The following is a 20,955-nucleotide window of genomic DNA, read 5'->3' as shown; positions in this document are numbered from 1 at the left end:
AACATCTTCTGTTTGAATATCAAGAACAAAACTATCTGTGTCCATGTACATCAGTTTTACACGATCCTCATAAAAAGGCTTCAACACATTATAAAACAATTTTAACATGTGTAATTTGGCCAATTCCAATATCACAACCCCTACATAAATAGGCTTATCAAACTTAATCTTTGTTTTTTTCATGTTGAAAAGTGCCATATTCTCATCATAAATTCTTCTGTAATTGAAGTTGGGCTTTGCAATCAATTTTTTGCTCCGGCTGGGGTCAGTAATTATTTTAACATCAATATGTTTTCTGACATTTTCAATTGTTTTGCCATACACTGAATTGACCATCAATTTAAACAAGGTCTTATCAAATTGGCTCATTGAAGATGTTCGAAGCTCTGTGTTTGTATCAATATATGGCTTCAACCATCTTGAGTGCCTGAACCTCAAAACTTTTCCAATTTTGGTCACTTGAACACCATGATTCATCAGGAACTGGAGGTTTTTGTAATATATGACATAATCCTGCTTCATCATCAATTTCTTCTGTTTAGAGCCAGGTGAACACTTAACCTCGGGAATTGGGGGCAGATCAGAAAATGTGTTGTGTAAATCATCAGGAATTGTCAGATCAACCTCTAAGAACAGGCCATAGTCATTGTCATCAAAATCATGAGGATCTTCAATGTTGAAATCTTCGACCCACTCAAGCCCTGCATATGGCAGTTTTTTCATCATGGCATAACCATACAGGCTGTTTGCATCCGCATACAGTATATAATTTGATGGCAGTGCTGGATCATAATCAGGAATATATTTGTTATTTGCTCTGGCATATCTCTGAGAACATTGCACCATGCCTCCTCTTATACATTGTTCCATAAACAGATACATATCTTGATCCTGGATCAGATCCAATTTCATTTTAGTGTTTAAAAACATTGCAGACCATGCTAGGCCCGGAGCACTGTAAAAATACATTGGATCCAGCTTATAATTTTCCATGGAAGATTTTCTGAATGCCTGCAGTATATCAGCTAAGAGGGTCACATCAAATTTTAAATAAGCCTTGTGATAATCACCAAATGTCTGGCATTTTAAATTGTTCCACATCAACTGGGCATGGTGATAATCTTCATCAGTGATTCCAGATCCTCTGATTTTGCTGTAAAACTCTTCTTGTGGTGGCAGAGAACACTCATCAAATTTAGAAAAATCTGTAACATAATCATATGGATATACACCCTTCCGCCTAATTAATTTCAGGTCTTGATTTGGAAACAAAGCACATGTGATTTTGAATTGATCATCAGATAATTGAGTGGCCAATGTAGCCAGGCTAGCCGATAAAATTCTGTAGGAATCAAGAAATCTTAAGTGAATAGGAACACCATTAACTTTAATTATTTTGCTAATGGCAATATATTTTTCATTATTTTCAGCTAAAATATTTAAATTCTGCTTGTCAAACCCCTCGTACCTGATCAAATGATGAAAATCATAATTGGATGCACCATGGCAAAATATGGGGACAAATTTTGGTCTCTGGATCTTAATATTACAGCTATTACACAGGGCCATTTTGAATTTACCATCTGTATGAGAATGGTGTTTCACCTTGATATTTGTATCTGAAAATTCAGAATCACATACCGGGCATTTTTCTGCATTGTTGAAATCTTCAATCTGATCCTTTGTTAAAGGCAACATGGGTTTTTATTTTAATAAGACATTAGATGCTATGCAACGGCACTCATTTTCTATTCTATCTGCAAATTCTTTGATGGCATCTGCTCCCATGTATATATCTTCTTTACTAACAACCCCATCCTGTACAACCACATAATAAAAACTAGAAGGTTCATGTAGCTGGTATGATGTAATTGAAGGTTCATCAGGATCTGGGCTACAGAATGCAAGGGGTTTGCATTGGGTGTTCCAACAAGGCTTCAATTTTTTTGAATTTGGCATTTTCATTTGGGTTAGGCATAAGCATATGAACAGGTTTATGGTTGCCACACTATTTCAGATGCTCAATTAACTTGTTTTTAGCAATTTCTGCATTCTTTTCACAAACACCATTCACCATTTTTCTACCATCAAATACAGACAAACATCTTCTGCACAACTTGAATATTGTATTGGATTTGTCTAGTTGTTTTCTGACTAAAGCTTCAAGATTATGTATCAGAGTGTAATGATATGTGCCATCCTCTTCAATTAAGAGCAGATCAATCGGAACAGCAGAATCATCATCAAATGTACTGATTCTGAGAGGATCTATCAAGCAATGCCACGGCCAGTAGAACAAGTAAATACATTAATAGATAATTGTTTACCATTGATATCCCTGGCCTTTTTTTTTTTCAAATTTATCAATATTCTGAACAGACATTGGATATTCTAAGCCCTTCATTGCTTCATCAAAATTGTGTTCATGCTGTTTATAATAACTTATTCTCTCAGGATTCCTTAAAACTGGAAACAAAGCAGCTAAAATACACCACAAAAAGCATTTCTCATCATTATTTTCTATGTTAACCACGGCTCTTTTGTTTTTAATATTGGCAGGTAATGGCAGATATGTAGATCCTTGTAATGGGCTGAATTCAGAAATATTAACATAGAGCTTGTGTGGAGAACCGCATAGGCTCCATCCAGACTCTTTTCCAGCAAATTCAGAGGGTTTAATATTCAATTGATCTATCAAACTGCTTATTATTTTGTCTGAATTTGCATTTGAATATACCGGTACAGTTTCTGTTATGTGGGGCTGTGTAAATTTTGTGCCATTTGGCTTCTTATATTGTGTAAACAATTTGAGGGACAGCTTATAAGAGCCATTTTGTGCATTTAGAATTGCCTGCACATCTGGATTTATACTGTTAAAAAAATTCTTAATATCACATTTTGGCTCTGATACAAACCGGTAATCCCTAAGTTGGCCATTAAAACTGCTATGGATAGGTGGTGCATAGCGTGGCTGCTTTGCCGGTCCAGCATTAACAGGTGTTTCATGCTTTCTTTTCAGACCAGATGTAGATGGTTGTGGGGGCAATGTTGATGACTGTGCAGAACAAGAGCCTACATGTCTATTGAAATATGTCTTGCTAAATATTTTATGGCATTTGGGGCATATTTTTGTGGAGTTCTATATTTGCCTGGGTCACAATTTTTTTGGTGCCTAGCAAAATTGGGGCTGGATATATTTTTATTACACTGATTGCAATATTTTTGATTTGGCATTTTTTGTTGTTGGTTTATTATATAAGATTTCCTGGGGTTCAATTCAAAATTTTGTACTTAATATATATATATATATATATTTTGTTCAGCTGTGTGCTTTGTATATTTCTTGTGTATATTTAATATGTTAATGTTATTAATTTTTATTCTCGGTTTATTATACAAAATTTTTTGGGTTTTAAATCAAAACTCTATGCTTATTATGACAGGTTGTAAAGCTAATAGCCTACAAGTGGAAAAAGAGAATAAATATTGATCTACACTGACCTTCCGCAAATGCCTGCACAGACATGCATGTCCTAGAAAGGCAATGACCTAGCACTGTGTTATGTATTGATTTTTGTATAACAGGCTGGGACAGATATAAGCCTGACTCTAAATAAGAGTGGATTACAACAAACAAGCTGGATGCAACAAATATCAGATTTTTTATACAAAATATAAGCCCTTTTTGTTCAATATACCAGAAATATATTTAATATGAATAATAAGAAATATTATATATTAAACCAAACAGGCCTGTAAGTATGAAAAGCACTGTAACAACACATCTGTACTCCTCAGCTACTCTCACAATACTGGCCGATATGTAATGCAAAATCTCTTTATATACCCTAAGCATGGATTAAAACATCTGAAACAACAAAGCAATCAGAATATAACACATCATCACATTATGTCATAATTAACCAATCAGAAAACAACACATGCATAATATTGGATAATAATTTGTTGCACAGCATGATGCAATAGAAATAAACCAGAAGTAAGCATGTGTGTGTGTGGGTGGGTGTGTGTGTGTGTGTGGGTGTGTGTTTTATGAGGATTTTGGCTTAATTTCAAGTGTATCCAAAACAATATCATGAAGGGGCATATTTTTAACAAGCTTATGGACAACAATCTGGCTGATGCAACTTTTGTAAGTATGGGCAAATCAATCTGAGGGGGCTCATCATTTGTACGCTGTAGTTTCGGGAAATTCCCGAGGGCATTTTTACAAAAATCTTGGATTAGACAGGGTTCCACACTTGAGCAAAAAGCTCATATGGGCATGTTGAGCAAGTTTTAAGTGTAGCCAAATCTGCCTGAGGGGGGTTCATCATTTGTTGAGTTTATAGTATATACTTTTATACTACTCCAATTCTTATTTACGTCTGTTTCATTTAAATCCTGCAAAATTAAAAAAAAATGTACAATTGTATAGGTTGAAGTTCATTATATGGAAATAAATTTCATTTTTTTTAAAATTCATTTTTTTTGCCAGGGATTGTATTTTTTTATACTGTCATGTGCTTTCATAACGAACTAACTAACTCTCTAGCCTTCTCAAACCCAAAAGGTTCATGGCTGCATCAACACAGGCCTTCCATCTTTCCCTATCTTGAGAGAAATCTATATACTCTTTTTTCCATCCCTACCAAAATTTTCCGTTAGGTCCATCCCAATATTTGTCCTTCCATCTTCGTTTTAGTTTTCCTACAGGTCTCTTACCATCAGGTCTCCCAACAAGAATCCTGTAAACTCCTTTTTTTTCCTCTCCCATTCGTGCCACATGACCTGTCCACCTAAGTCTTCTTGATTTAATTAATCTAATAATATCTGGACATGAATATAAATTATGTAGTTCTAAATTATGTAACCTTCTCCACTCACCTATCTTCTCACCCCTTTTAGATCCAAATATTTTCCTAACGATCTTATTTTCAAATACTCTCAATTTATGTTCCTCTTTCAATATGACAGACCAAGTTTCACATCCATATAATACAACAGGCAAAATTACTGTTTTGTATATTTTAACTATAAGTTTCTTAGAGAGAAGTAACATACATTTCCTAAATTTTAAGCCTACTTTTTATTTTATATCCTCTTTAATATAATTTTCATTTGTTAATATTACTCCTAAGTATTTGAATTTTTAAACTGGTTCAAATAAGTTATCATGTGCTAACCACTAAACCGAAAATCAACAGCGTTGAGGTAGGGGTCCCAGGTTCAAATCCTGGCCTGGGCATAGGTGTTATTTGTGGTGTCCCTTCATTAATTTCATCATCATCACATACTCATCTTCGCGTTTAGCCAAAAGTGGCGGGAAAAAAATAAAATAAACGAAATCAATTAATTGGTGCTAACCACTACGTCACGAGGTCGACTGGTACAGAAAGGCTAATCGGGACTACAATTTAAAGTAGGATCCGAACAACTAAGTGCCTCCACCGGGTATCGAACCCAGGACCCCTTGATTACAAGGCAATCGGGGATGCCCTCTCATGCACGGTATTGAATCATGGACAATAAAGGCATCAGACCAAAATCGGTACCTTCGAAAGGTGGTGCTGGTTGCGAATGCTACGAATCTATTAGACGTTTGAAAAAACTGACGAACGATTTGAAATGAATTGTGTATTCAAGAAAGGTTCTAGACAGTTTGCTGTCATCAGATTTTACAATACTTTGAGCATGTAGCACGTCGTTTTGAAACTGGTCCTGGGAATCCATTCTCCAAGGAATAGAAGAAGAATAAATATCCAGAGGTTATTTACCAAATAGATGGATGGATCAAATTGAACATTTTATATGGACTCACATTTCCTTACGAGATGCATACAGAAATTTAATTTTGAGAAATGAAGAGGACGAATTGAACGTAATTTAGTTGTACAGAATGTTTACGAGAGATTGAGTATCTATATATTTCCGCAGATGCAACAACAATCTGGATACAGCAATCCGCGACCATTATTAAGAGCTGTTGTTGGATGACTTAACAATCACATCACCGCAGAAACAGATGAAACTGGTGAATAAAAAGCAGTTGTTTTGATGCAGCCATATCACTGCAAGAATCCTATATCCTTTCTTCCGCGTTACAGCATTATTGCTTCTAAGAGTAGAACTTCATTCACAGCCGCATATAAAGGCCATCATCGCAGAAACGCCTCACGATATAGAAACATGGACGGCACATGTTTTTAGAAAGTTACATTACTGGAGCATGCATACTTGAAAGTACGTTTTTTTTTACACTCACCTTTCAGAGCCTTTTTTCCGCTCTTTTAGTTCGTCACTGCAATAAAACACAACCGCGAAACGTAAAAAAGAAAGTTAGTATTAGGTCGTAGTAGATTACACTGAGGGCCCATTGACAGACGATCTCTTCCTTACAGGAAAACATCGTAAGGGGTGACAATCTTATAGGAAAATGTCGTAAGTCATTTCAAAAGTAGGTCAAAAAGCTGCGCCAAAACGAAGCATCCCACCTGTCGGGTTTAGTGTGTCGGTCGAGTCTCGGTGTCCTCTGTCCTCCCATACCAAAATAAACATAGGTCGTCATGGAACCAATGTTTTTCATCAATCGAAAATTTTCTAAGTCCACAGCGTTAAAAAAATCTTAAATTGCAAATATCTCGAAAATAGTAAGAGTTATCGGAAAAATATATCGAAAAACACCCCCATACGGTATCGTTAGATACCCCCACTGTCGATTTTGTAGGTGTAGAATACGTGTACCAAGTTTTGGTGGTCCTGTGGTCAAGGGGTAAGAAGTTAACCCACCCTCCTCCAAAACTTTGATCACTCGTAACTTTTAAACAAATAGTCGTAGAAAGATCGGGTTTAGTGCGTTGGTCGAGTCTCGGTGTCCTCTGTCCTCCCATACCAAAATAAACATAGGTCGTCATGAAACCAAATTTTTTTCATCAATCGAAAATTTTTTCCAAGTCCTGCGTTAAATTGCAAATATCTCGAATTTTTGACAAATAGAGGTGTCCCATAGGACCTTTGAGGAAGAAAACACGTGAAACTCTACAGAGGTGTGGTTATCTATAACCGCAGCCGTTAGAACCTTTTTTTGGTTGGGCACCACGCACCCTGGCGGGGTTATAGGGGCCAGGAATCCTAAAAAAAACAATTATTATTTTGTTTGTTTGCTTGCGTCACAATACGGAAATAATGAGAGGCACGCGCATGTGTGTGTGTGGCACATCGTTCCCGAGAGGTTTACAAAGGTCACGATATATAAACATTGGCTCGGACTTAGAAAAATTTACGATAAGGCGCATTCGTACTTCAAGGATGAGAAAGTGCATTTACTCGTACCGGCTTTTCTGCGCTGTGAAACATCGTCAGCGCAATAAATGAGGCGCGGAACGTGGAGAGAAAGTGAGTTTTTGAGGTTTTGGTGCGGTTTTCTTAGAGGTCAAAAAATCAGGGTTGGGGTCAAAGGCATATTTACTATCTACTAGCATCACTATTTTGGAGGAAAATATGTGTCCTTTGCCCCCCATGGAAAAGAATTACCTTGCTTGCCCCTCCCTGGAAAAAATCCTGCGGACGTCCATGGAGGTGTTTGAAATTATGTCCTCTTGCTTCCACACATTTACGGCACTACTTAAGGAAATTTCACTAACACGTTGCAGTTCCTCTCCCGAAATTGTTTCAATTACTCTCCTGATATTTTCTTTCAATTCTTCTAACGTATGGCTTCAGGCTTAAAAGCTTGGTAGCTCGTTATGCAGACTTCATGCAAATGTCTGTTTCTTGTGCAAGGCGCCGGAGGAATTTTTGAAAAGTGTGTTCCAATGGTGCTCTGACGTCGTCTAGTTTCTCCCCAGTAAGCACACGACGTTTTACCCTTCACTTTTTTTTTTAGTTTTATCAAGAACAGACCCTGTTTCCCTAAATTTGCTCATAATTTCTGTTTAAATTGTACGTAGCGTTATTAGACAACCGAAAAGCACCAGTAATATCTAAACTAAAACAAAATAATCTAAAATACATGTTAACACTTAAACACTCCAAAAACACGTGCAAACTATACACAAGCTACCTGGATACTGAAGCACTGACGCGTACAAGGTCAGCGTACAGCTTTGGGTCTAAATGCCAGCAGACGCCCTCCCACCACCTGGCGTGTTAGCGGCCGCTTCACGGAAGACTTGACAGTGAAAGGCACTGCATTTATATTGCATAACGACTACTAACCTGTGTCATAAGAGTTGTTCAAAGTTGTTCACGCGCTATCTCGACCCAGAGCCAAAACAAACGTAATGTAGTTTGATTTGGTTTATTTTTACTTCGCCTGTTTGCCACTTTCGGTAATAACGAAGATGAGGGTGACAGATTACATGATGAAATTGATGAAGTGATCACAAAGAACAAGCTATCGCCTTGTAATCAATAAGTCCCGAGTTCGATCCCTGGTGGAGGGATATTGCAGAGTTATTCGACATTCACACACAAACACACGGGTTTTTATTTATTGCGGTACGAAATGGTACGCCGTACCGGCACTTTCTATAGGGGAAAAAACTTAAAACATTTTATTGTAAAGGAAGAAATGTATTGTGTGTGTGTGTGTGTGTGTGTGTGTGTGTGTGTGTGTGTGTGTGTGTGTGTGTGTTTAAGTATATGGATGCACGATCATTTAAAGCATACCACAATATTTTGAGAAGTTCATATGATGAACACAATGACAAACCACCTTAGAGTATCGGACCCTTTCTTATCAGAAATACACTGTATATATATAAATATATATATATATACACACACACACACATATATACAGGGTGTCATTTTAATGGCGCAGACGGACCACGGAAACGTACAGAGGTCAACAAAACAAACAACGTTTCTCAGTAACATTTTTCTTCTCGTTGGTACGTAGTTTCTGCGCTACAGTCGTTCAAAAAAGCCCGTTTTTGCCGCCTGAATGCTGGCAACCACACACGACATTTGATTGCATTTGTGACGTCATATTCCGTCGTGAAGCGATGCGTTCCAGGGTTGCCAGGAACACACATATTCTGTGAAAAATGAAATAGCTACAATCAGCCACAGTAGATGGTATCTGCGCCAAGACCGGTCGCTATTTAATATTCGCAATTTAATTGCACGTACTTATAACTAATTTGCACGGGTTTTAATTAATTTGCATGTACTTAGAACTAATTTGCACGTACTTAGAATACTTTACATTTATGTATTTGCATTGATATGTTGTTTTAAGTCCACTTTATGCACAGTTAGGCTAATTGGGACTGGACCTACAGTTTAAAGTGGAATCCGAACCACTTGTTCCTCCACCGGGTATCGAACCCGGGACTTATGTATTTGCATGTTTATAACTTTCATGAATATGTAATTATTTATTTTATGAAAAATATGTATATAGAAGGTAATTAGAGGTACTAAACGCTATGCATATGTTTTTATATTCATTACTGCAAAGTATGTAATGTATAAAACTATAATAATTAATGTTTATAATATTGAAAATAACGAGTTTATGGTTTATGAACCGCTTTGAATGGTGGTAATGGTACGAAAGAAGACGGTCCCGGTATTCGAACCCGCGATATGTAACTGTAATAAATGGTTAGGCCTATAGTGTATACAATGTATGTAATAATTTCATTATGTTATGAAAGACGGTGGTCTCAGACGCTAGACAGAATACTGTCTCCGAAAATCAACTCTGCGCTGAGGGTAGATGAGAAAGGAATTTGAGGGATGTGCGGTCAAGGTCAAATGACGTCACAAAGACGTCACAGAACAAAGAAAGAACGCGATTGACCAATCAGAACCGGTTTTTCGAAGGTTAACCAGTACGCAATAACAGGGGAAAGGTATGCAATACTGTAGGGCAGGGGAGGGATTCAACCAGACAACAAAGGATGTCTGCGAATTCGCAGCAATGGTGAATTTTTTGAAACTGTGCGTAGCTTGCATGCTAGAACATGTGTCTGTCAAAGTAGGCCAAGGTTTTCTAGAACACTAGAACAAAGGATGATGGGAAGGAGTTCAAGGTGAACTAGACTGCAAGAGCAAAGAAAGGGTCGGTTTTATTTCAACCAATCAGAAAACGCGTCGGTTTTATTTCAACCAATCAGAGAACGCGTCAGTTTTGTTTATGAAGTATAAAAAACGCGTAAAAGCGAGAAGATGTTAGTTTGAGAAGAATTTCTGAACCATTGTGTCAGAAAAGATATCAACTTGTGATTATTCCCTGAGATTTGAAGACAAAGAACGCAAAAGAAGTATAATTAAGGTAAGTGAATTGTTACATATATGTATGGTGCTTTTAAATAATATGTAAATGCAAATATTGAACCGAAGAAAAAGTCAATGCAAACCAAAAAGAATATGCGTAATGTGAACAAGTACTACAACTATTTTTCTATTTTTTTACAGGTGATTCTATTTTCTGTGTACGTGTGACTGGAAGCAACTGTTAGTGAAAGATGGCATCTACAAGCTCAACTAACGAGGCTAACCACACTGCGGTGAGTACTTCGGACGAAATTATACATAATTTTACCTCTGGAATGTATACTTCCCCACTAGAACTCGTTAATGCATATTATGATATGTGTGACAGAGTTGTGTTCCACGACGATATCCCTTCATGTGATCCGACTTTTTTCTGCGAGACAGTGCAAACAGCAATGTGTCAATTAGGGGTGGGGGCAAATCAGTTTTCAATTGTGGATGAAAGAGAAAGATATTTTAGACGATTTGGAATGCTAGGGCGGGAGGTATCCATTGAAATACCTAATCAGGTTGTGGGGGACCCTTAATATTTGGTTGGGTCTATGTTCCAATTTCTAATGAAAAAGATTTTCTTTGATGTGTCACCGGACAGTCAGGTTGGTTTGATTATTTTCGGCAATGAAACCAATAAGGATATTTATATCCCTTGGCGCAGCCTTTCGGCATTAAATCCCAAGATTATTCAACACTATGTGACCAAAGTGCTGAACAGCAATGAATCTTTTTTTGTGGATAACTCTTTGAAATGCATGGCGCATATTGTCGAACCCAAGCGCGGTAGAGGCAAGAACAAGTACCCCCTTCACTATCAATAAACAATTCTAACCAGAGACAGACTGCTTTTACTATTATGACTAACGATGACAATTTGTGCTTGCCACGCGCTATTGCATTTGCGCAAGTCAAAGTCGACAAGAACACAAACAAAATGAAATCATTTCGAAGATTTGATAATAAATTGAAAGAAGCCGCTATGCGGTTATGCCATGAAGCACGCGTTGATCCAACCAATGGATGCACTGTAGAGGACATTGTTAAATTTCAGAATCATTTGGGACCAGAGTACCAAATTGTTGTGTTTTCAATGGAAGAGGGGGGAAAGGGAGTATGAAGTTATTCGATCCACTCCGTTTGCCCCTAAACAGATTAATTTACTGTATCACGATCAACATTTTGATATAGTCAATTCTGTCCCCAAACTTATTGTGAAAAATTATTACTGTCCGAAATGCCAGGTAGGATTTAATAATACCTCAACATACTGAATGCGCTAGATATTGTTCATTGTGTGAATACAGTCATGATGGCAATGAAGCCACTAACACTATTCCCAGAAAATGCACTGCATGTAACAGGAAGTTTCTGTCCCCGGAATGCTATGAAAATCATTTGCGCACCGAAGGGCGGAAATCAAGTGTTTGCCAATCTATTCACCAATGTAACGTATGTTACAAAGTAGTGAACAAGAGAAAGCGCAAAACACCGCACAAATGCGATGAATTCTTTTGTAAAAGCTGTAATGCTTTTGTAGAACCAGCACACAAATGCTATATTCAGCCTGTTAAGCCTGAACCAAGTGCAAAGTTTCTCTACATTTTCTATGATTTCGAGTGTATGCTGGTAGAGGGCGAAAATGACCAGAAACACGAAGTCAATCTGGCTGTTGCTAAGCAAGCCTGTCATGTCTGTAAAGACACGGATGCAGATTTCTGCGAGACGTGCGGTCCCCGTGTCCATATTTTCACCAATCTTCAAGAATTTATGCAATATATTCAAACTCCGAGGGAAGGGTTTAATAAAATCGTGTGTGCACATAATGCAGGGCGATACGATTCACATTTTGTTTTAAATCATTTGATTACTAAAGAGAATATTACCCCATCCGTAATTATGCAGGGCAGCAAAATAATAGAGATGTCACTTTCAAAGAAAATAGTGTTCAGGGACTCGTTGAATTTCATGCTCATGAAATTGAAGGACTTGCCTGCAAGTCTGGGACTAGCGGAAGATTTGCAGAAAGGCGATTTTCCGCATTTGTTTTCAACCCCAGCAAATCAGAATTATGTAGGTCCATTCCCTGATATTCAATATTATGATATAGATTCCAAGTCCCCCAAAGAAAGAGAAGAGATGCTAAAATGGCATGAGGAAACTGTCCAAGCAGGGAAAATTTTTGATTTTCAAAAAGAGTTGCGCGAATACTGTATTAAAGATGTAGAAATTCTTGCTGCTGCATGTATTAAATTCTCTAATCTGATCGAAGATCTGACTGGAATACAGTGCTTTGTTCGCTGCGCGACTCTTGCGTCGTTAGCGTCTTTGATATTTAGAAGTAAATATCTGAAAGAAAACACTCTTATTAAAGTTCCGCCATTTGGATTTCGTGAACAAGACCAACAGTCTCTAATTGCCTTAAAGTGGTTAAAGTGGGTAGAAAATACTGAAAAAATCACTCTAAGACACGCAGGTAATCTGGGGGAGGCTAAAATAGGACGTTATAAGTTGGATGGGCTCCATGAAGAAAGCAAAACTGTTTATAGTTTCCAAGGTTGCTACTACCATGCTTGCCGGATTTGTCTTCCTGAAAACAGGGATAAGCCTCTTAACGAGACTGGCGAGACCCTTGACCATAGGTACGAACGTACTGTTACCCGTAAAGAGATATTAGAGCAAATGGGGTACAAGGTTGTAGAAAAATGGGAATGTGAATTTAATGAAATTAAAAAAGATCCAGAATTACGCAAATTTATTGCTGAGAATTGTTATTCCCTGAATAACCCACTTATCCCAAAACAAGCTTTTAATGGGGGACGCACAGAACTTTTCAGGGCAGTTTATGAAAAACAAGAAAATGAAAATACGAGCATGAAACTGCTAGATGTAGTTTCCCTTTAACCTGCAATGATGAAGCAAAGAATAATGCCTACAGGGAAACCAGTGATTTACACGTCAAAGTTTTCTACCTTGGATAATGTGTTTGGAGTTGTAAAATGTGATATTCTCCCCCCCAAAGATTTATATTTACCAGTACTGGGCATGTCATGCAATAAGAAATTAACGTTTGCTTTATGCAGAACTTGTGCACAAAGCGAGAATCAAGAACAATGTTCACACACAGATAAAGAAAGATACTTACATGGCACCTGGGTATCGGAAGAACTGAAACTGGCTGTAAAGAAAGGGTACAAAATACTCAAAATATATGAAATTTGGGATTTTCCTTCGGCTCACCAGAATGATAATGTGTTCAAAGACTATGTAGACACATTTCTTAGACTGAAACAACAGTCTTCAGGATATCCTTCCGGCTGCAGTTCAGAAAATGACAAAGACAAGTATATTCAAGATTATTTCGATCATGAGGGAATTCAACTTGTAAAAGATGAAATTGCACCTAACCCTGGACTTCGTTTTATTTCCAAAATTCTGCTAAATTCTTTGTACGGGAAATTCTCTGAAAATACGTTAAAAACTAAGTCTGTAAATACAGAACAGAAATTCCATGATATAGTGTTTAATTCACAGTATGAAATCAGTAATGTTGTCCCTATTTCCAAATCTTGTTTATTAGTGAATTATATTGATCTGGAAAGCAAAAATGAACCGTTAGTACTCTCAAATGTACTTGTCTCTGCGTTTATTACTGCTTATGGAAGAATGCACTTATATTCTTTTATGGACAAAGTCAAGGAAAGTATTCACTACGTGGATACGGACTCTGTGTTCTATGTAGAAAGAGAACATGAAAAACTTATTTCTACAGGCTCATTTCTTGGTGAAATGACGGATGAGATTAAAGAGCCCTACCAAATTACATGTTTTTTGGGTGGTGGTCCCAAAAACTATGCATATAAGATGGTGAACAAACATGATCCTCAGGATGAGAAACATGTTATTAAAGTAAGGGGCATTACCATGAATTACAGAACTCGACTCCAGATTAATTTTGATTATTTTAAGCAACTGGTCAAAGGGGAAATTGAAAAGCGAGTTGAGAACCCACGTAAAATTAAACGAAAGCCAATTTTGAAATTGTTTCTGAATCTGAGCAGAAAACTCACCAAGAAGTCCACACAAAACGTAGAAAAATTGAAAATTTTGAGACGGTTCCATATGGTATCTAAATAAAAAACGAGTGTTTTGTTTTATTTTTTAATGTTTTTTAAAGTCCTAAGACCCTCTGTAGAAGCTCTATTTGGGTGCTTATCCACGGGCACTCCCCGTTGACGCGCCGCCTGGCGCAGAAACTACATCTTTCATCTCTTCGGCGCCTCCGGCGCGACAGGGGAGGGGCCACCGGCCGAAGGTGGTGTTCCACCCTCAAATGATATATGAGGGCCTTTTTGCCCCTGAATCCCGTTCTCCAGCATATTTCACATTCTCGTTTTATTTCATCCTGAAAAGAAAAGATAAAATTAATTTGTGGTTTATAGTTAGGTTTAAAACTTATGATAATATATAAATGTCCCATTGTGTTTCTGCACTTCAAGCAGAGAACGTCTGTTGTTCAACATGGAACTGCGTTTTACACACCCTTTTGCAATGATGGTTTGTGGGCCGTCACAAAGTGGAAAAAACACTTTTGTGGATAAGCTTCTATTTTATGAACATAAAATGTTTACACAAGTTCCAAAAACAGTAATATGGGCGTATGGTGCGGTTCCTTCCAGATTAAAATTAAGCCAAAATACAAATATTCAGTTCATTGAACGAATCCCTGATGTAGCAAATATGGATATTGAAACTCCTGGATTAATTGTCATTGATGATATAATGAATGAAAGCAGCAAAGATTCCGCTGTTGCAGATATATTCTCATCACAAAAATATAAGTGTTATTTTTATAGTACAAAATTTATTTCACAAAGGTGCTAAAATGAGAGACATAAGCCTCAACTCACACTATCTTGTGATATTCAAGAATCCACGTGACAAACACCAAATATACCATTTAGCACGACAATTCAAACCTGACAATAGTAAAAGTGTTTTAGAAGCTTTTCAAGATGCAACTAAAACACCACACAGTTATTTAATGTTCGATTTAACACAAAGTACACCTGAAATTTTACGTATGAGGGCGCATATTTTCCCCGATGAACAAATGGCTATTTATGCCACTGGAAAGCATGTAAACAAACCATTTCTTGTGCGAACGTCAGAATGACATCACAACTAATAAAACATGCTCCGGCACTTAAATTATTGTGTAAATTAAAACCTATTCAACGGAAACGCCTCTTGCAACGAGCAACACCAGGACTAGTTCGTGTACTAGGACAATGTGCAGCCAATACAGTACGCGGTAATATTCCGCTTTCAGAGGTACAAAAAATCGGTCCAAAAGTTCAAGGCCTTTTCCAGCCACCCTTATTTTCCACACTGGAAAATAACAATCCCTTTAAATTCACGCAGCCTCGTTAACTCTAGACGTCCAAATTTAAAACCCTCAGCCTCTCTTTCCATTAGATAAATTTCTTACATCCACCCGCCTTGAATTATATCACCTTCAGCTCATGTCCTTTTAACTTAAAATCCTTTTTTTCGTCCAAATTCTCTACCTGGTTTCGCGATTACTATTTTACTGCCCGTATCACCCCACACTCATTTTACGATCTCTTGTCTTTTTTCAAGGGACACAATCACCCCGTGATACATTTTCTTTTTCCACCTGAAATCGAAGCGTTTCGTATCTTTAACCAATTTATTTTCCCCAAAATGACTTGTCGTGTATTTCACACGTCACAACAACAACCCGTCTCGCCCGCAACCCTTTCGCCTTGACCTACATTAACAGAGGCTTCATTCTTGATACCTGTGCGGAATATTAATTCAATCTCTCTGTCTACCCTCACCGCTGAGTCGAGATTCGGAGACAGTATTCTGTCTAGCGTCTGAGACCACCGTCTTTCATAACATAATGAAATTATTACATACATTGTATACACTATAGGCCTAACCATTTATTACAGTTACATATCGCGGGTTCGAGTACCGGGACCGTCTTCTTTCGTACCATTACCACCATTCAAAGCGGTTCATAAACCATAAACTCTTATTTTCAATATTATAAACATTAATTATTATAGTTTTATACATTACATACTTTGCAGTAATGAATATAAAAACATATGCATAGCGTTTAGTACCTCTAATTACCTTCTATATACATATTTTTCATAAAATAAATAATTATATATTCATAAAAGTTATAAACATGCAAATACATAAATGTAAAGTATTCTAAGTACATGCAAATTAGTTCTAAGTACGTGCAAATTAATTAGCAACCGTGCAAATTAGTTATAAGTACGTGCAAATAAATTGCGAATATTAAATAGCAACAGCCACTGGCGCAGATACCTACTACTAGCCACATTATGTACCGTAAAACAAAGCGAGAAAACACGTTCTGTAACCCAACAGGAAGTAAACAAACTATACGAAAAATGGTAGAAAGAAAATAGAATTCAAGTGGAAGTGGTCATATCAAATTTTGTCTCAGCTTACATGTCAAATATTTGCAAATCTGGTTACCAAGTTTGCATCTACAATTTAGTCTATTCACTTTGTCCTTCTGATACTAGTTGTCTGTGACACACTGAACACATGACAAAATAGAAATGAAAGAACTCAAAATTGCAAAGGTAAGCAACACATAATAAAACGTATATCCAGGACATTATGAGGCAAGTGGCAAAAATGGTTGAAAATACAGGGATATAAGTAGTAGTAATACAAGCTCTCCGACGACTGCGTTTATCTATGCACCGGATACACATGTAATAGTTTGCAACTGTGAACAGGGCAGTATATTCGCTACTGAATTCATCATTAGATTGTTACTGTGGTTGTACGTGTTTTAGCCGTAAAGTAATAACGTGAACCTCGAATACTTCCATTATCAGCACAGAGTACCGCAAGGCAACTGGACATAAACCTGCAGTTATCGACCTTGCAACGAGATTTGCAGATATTTGACACGTAGCTGGGCGTAAACAGCCACATGTAAGCTGTAAGTCCAATAAAATTTATTGTTGTTGATATTTGGCATGTAGGCTGAGACAAAATCCGATATTGACACTTCATTTTGAATACTTTTTTTACCATTTCTCACATTGTTGGTTCACTTCCCACTTCCCTGAGATGACTGCTGATCTTCTGGCTGGTAGGCTATGCTGTTCGGTCTACTGGGTCACTTCGTTTTACAGCTAATAATGTGGTTGATAGTTTGTCATTTTTCACAAACTTTGTGTGTTCTTTGCAACCCTGGAGTGCGCTGTTTCGCCGCAGGAAATGACGCCACTGATACGATCAAATGTTGTGTTGGGTTGCCAGCTTCCAGGCGGCAAAACGGTCTTTTTTGAACGGCTGTAGCGTCGAATGGACGCACCAATGAGAAAAATGTTACTGAGAAAAGTTGTTTGTTTTGATGTCCTCTACGAATCTGTGGTCCGTGGGCGCTATTAAAATGACACCCTGAAATTTAAGTTTAGTTGGAAAATAAATCTCTCTTATATCCTACAAATTAGTTTTGCATGCATACGTGAATAGTGTTATATATATATATATATATATATATATATATATATATATATATATAAAATATTATACATGTATATATAAATGGATGTATGTGTGTATATATGTATGTTTGTTCCGGCATACTCGAACGCCTGGAGCAATTTCAACCAAACTTGGTACACACATTACTTACAATCTGGAAAGAATACTGTGGGGGTAAGACTAAGACACTTCTGTCACCCCTAGGAGGGTGGGAGGGAATGGGGTGACATGTAAAAAATCGAAAAAGACCGATATTAGTATGGAACCCATAGATTTCGGGGTCGCTAAGATGAATAGTAACACTCCCAATGCCGTTCAATTTATTTATTCTTGCTCCTGGAGATGATACTAAAAATGTTGTTTATAATCAAGTTTTGAGGTGAATTAATATTATACTGAATTTGTAAAAGATTTTACTTATAATTTGTATACTGTACTTATACTTTTAAATACCTGTAAATAAAATTAGTTACATTTTACACTATAGTTAGAATCCATTATTTTCCTGTCTAATAGAAGATTGGGATAAATAATTACCCGGGCAACGCCGGGTAATCAGCCAGTATATATATATATATATATAATGAAACATTGGAGTCTTGAAGACCAAGTGAACTTTTATTGTCTTAGCGGCGTATTTTCGTGAATTATAAGGGTTCTTATCTAATTTGCGTGTGGGAAGGAGATATCAGTACATGTAGTTCGCCAGTAATGTGGAAAGGGCGGGGGGAACATAACCTTTTGCGTTGTATGCTAATGATTGTTCTTCTTCTTCGGGTTTGCTATAGACGCCATACTGTTGCCGGGGGACTTGAGACGTTGAGGAATCCGCGCTGAATTAACAGTGAGTGGCTTTTGTCTATGGGTTTATCCGTATCCATTGAACAAGGTTTGTTAATAAGTATTTACTTAGTAGAGTTATTTTATAGCTCACCGGATTTGTGGTAAAATCGCAGATATGTTGTAGATTCGATTCCTACCTCTGGCAAAAAGAAGTTGTTCGCCTGAAGAGGTTCTCTCTCGAAAAGTGTTGGAATAGGTGTGGACAGTGTGCGAATTATCGGGGGCGCGTGCCGGAGATTCCCCCCCCCCCACCAGGGATCCTCCTCAAAGAAAATGGAATTCAAAGCATATAGTATACTATTTCTTAATAATGTAACGAACATAACTGAAAAAATCATTCGGTTCTTTAATGGTCAAGTCATCAAAGACTTCCCTTTCGAAAAGAATGCAGTCCTGTGGATTAAATGACACCATTCTGCATTCTCACCGAGCCGAGACAAGAGCAGGCTGTTTTACCACGTTTTCATGGCTGAGTGCTCATATTTTACATGTATAAAAGTGTTAAACAAGCATTTTTTCTCAGGGGAGACAGAGTCAGAAACGTTTCATTATAATAATAATAGTTATTATTATTATTGCTATTGTTATATTTTATTGTTGCTATTATTATTACCATTAGTCACTACTACTACTACTTTACAAATCATAAAATTCAAATTGGATTTAAAATACTTTGGTGTTGTATACAAGTTCAGACTCGAGCCTATTATTTAGTTAGAAGCAGGATTTGCCTTTCATCCTTTCAATAAACATCTAGCCTATCACTTTGTTGATGAACAGTTCTTTGTCTTTTGCACAGATATCAATCAGAGTCAGAGACCACTAAATCTACTGTCCTTCATGGTACCTCTGATCCACGTTCTTACGTGCCGAAGTGTACTGTAATATAATAATAATAATAATAGTTTATTTATTTAAAGTACTGCGAACAGTTAAAAAATAAACCCTTATACAGCACTATGTCACAAAGAATAATATCAAAGTATTAACTCGTAATGGTTTTTACAATAAACCTCATCATATACCTAAAGATAATATTTTAAGGGAAGTCACAGTCAAATTCATCGATTAATATTTTTATAAATTCACCACCATTCTTCAAATTTACTGATAATAATGATGTTTTTCTTGTTTTGTATTTTGCAACGTTATATGCTATTGTATTTATAAAGTATACATTTACTATCAATCCTATTTGACAAAATATTTTGTATCAATAAATTAATTGTATATTTCCTTCTTGAGCTCAAGGTTGTTAAATTAAGTATCTCCAACCACTCCATATAATTTAGTGATATGTAACCTTTCTTCATTTTCATACACAGCAACCTAATAAATAATTTCTGAATTGATTCAATTTTCTCGGTGTGACTATTTGCAGCTACGTTCAATAATTAACTTCCATATTCCACTAATGATTGATTGATTGATTTGGTGTTTTAAGTCCACTTTGTGCACAGTAAGGCTAATCGGGACTGGACCTACAGTATAAAGTGGAATCCGAACCACTATGTGCCTCCACCGGGTATCGAACCCGGGACCCCTTGATTACAAGGCTACGACGCTACCACTGCGCCATCGGGGAGGGCTTATATTCCACTAATGGACGGACCAAAACTATAAATAGAAATTTAAAAGTTTCCATTCTGTTAAGTGAAGTCCAATTAAAAAATATGAAACCTAAACCCTTTTTAGCTTTTTTACAAACTTCAATTATATGTTCATCAAATAGCAAACCTTATAAGATTTAATAACATATTGAAAAACAATACAATTTGTTTTTCTCGAACATCTCATTAGTTTGCATTTAGCTAAAGTAATTTGCATATCATTTATGTCACACCATTGTACTACTCTATTAAGATCATCCTGTAATTTCAAAACGTCCGATCCATTTTTTATTTCCCTGAATATTTTTAGATCATCGGCATATAAAAGACAAGATGATTCTTTAAAACTGAAAATATGAGATTATTAATAAAAATTGCAAATAAAAAAGGACCAAGAGGAGATCCTTCGTGGTACACCTTATTGGATGTTGTTTGACCTATTTTTTATTCTAAACGTTCTATTCATTAAATAACTCTGAAACCATTTCAAAAACCTTGGGGAAATTCCCAATATATCAAGTTTATGAAGTAACAATTTGTGATTAACATAGTCAAAAGCTTTATCCAGGTCTATAAATACAATATCAGTTTGAGATTTTTTTTAGAAGAGTTGTTTTTATAGAGTCAATTAATACTAAAAGGTTTGTAA

At 36.7% G+C, this 20,955-nt stretch overlaps 1 protein-coding gene across 2 annotated transcripts in view; it reads left to right on the top strand.

Annotated features, from left to right (window-relative positions):
- Positions 1 to 18,633: 18,633 nt before the first annotated feature.
- Positions 18,634 to 20,955, top strand: part of LOC145988207 (UNC93-like protein) — a 52,257-nt gene continuing 49,935 nt past the window's right edge. The window contains exon 1 of one of the 2 annotated variants that reach the window (XM_083123049.1): positions 18,634 to 18,697. The gene's annotated coding sequence lies outside the window, so the exon portion shown is untranslated. Of the gene's footprint in view, positions 18,743 to 20,955 lie in introns of both variants that reach the window. The other variant, XM_083123047.1, reaches the window with a different exon arrangement.

Source organism: Lepisma saccharinum, chromosome 5 (genome assembly GCF_977018435.1).
Source record: "Lepisma saccharinum chromosome 5, izLepSacc3.1, whole genome shotgun sequence".
Lineage (NCBI taxonomy): Eukaryota > Metazoa > Arthropoda > Insecta > Zygentoma > Lepismatidae > Lepisma > Lepisma saccharinum.
Note: the sequence above shows the minus strand (reverse complement) of the source record. Positions and strands in the feature narration are given on the sequence as shown.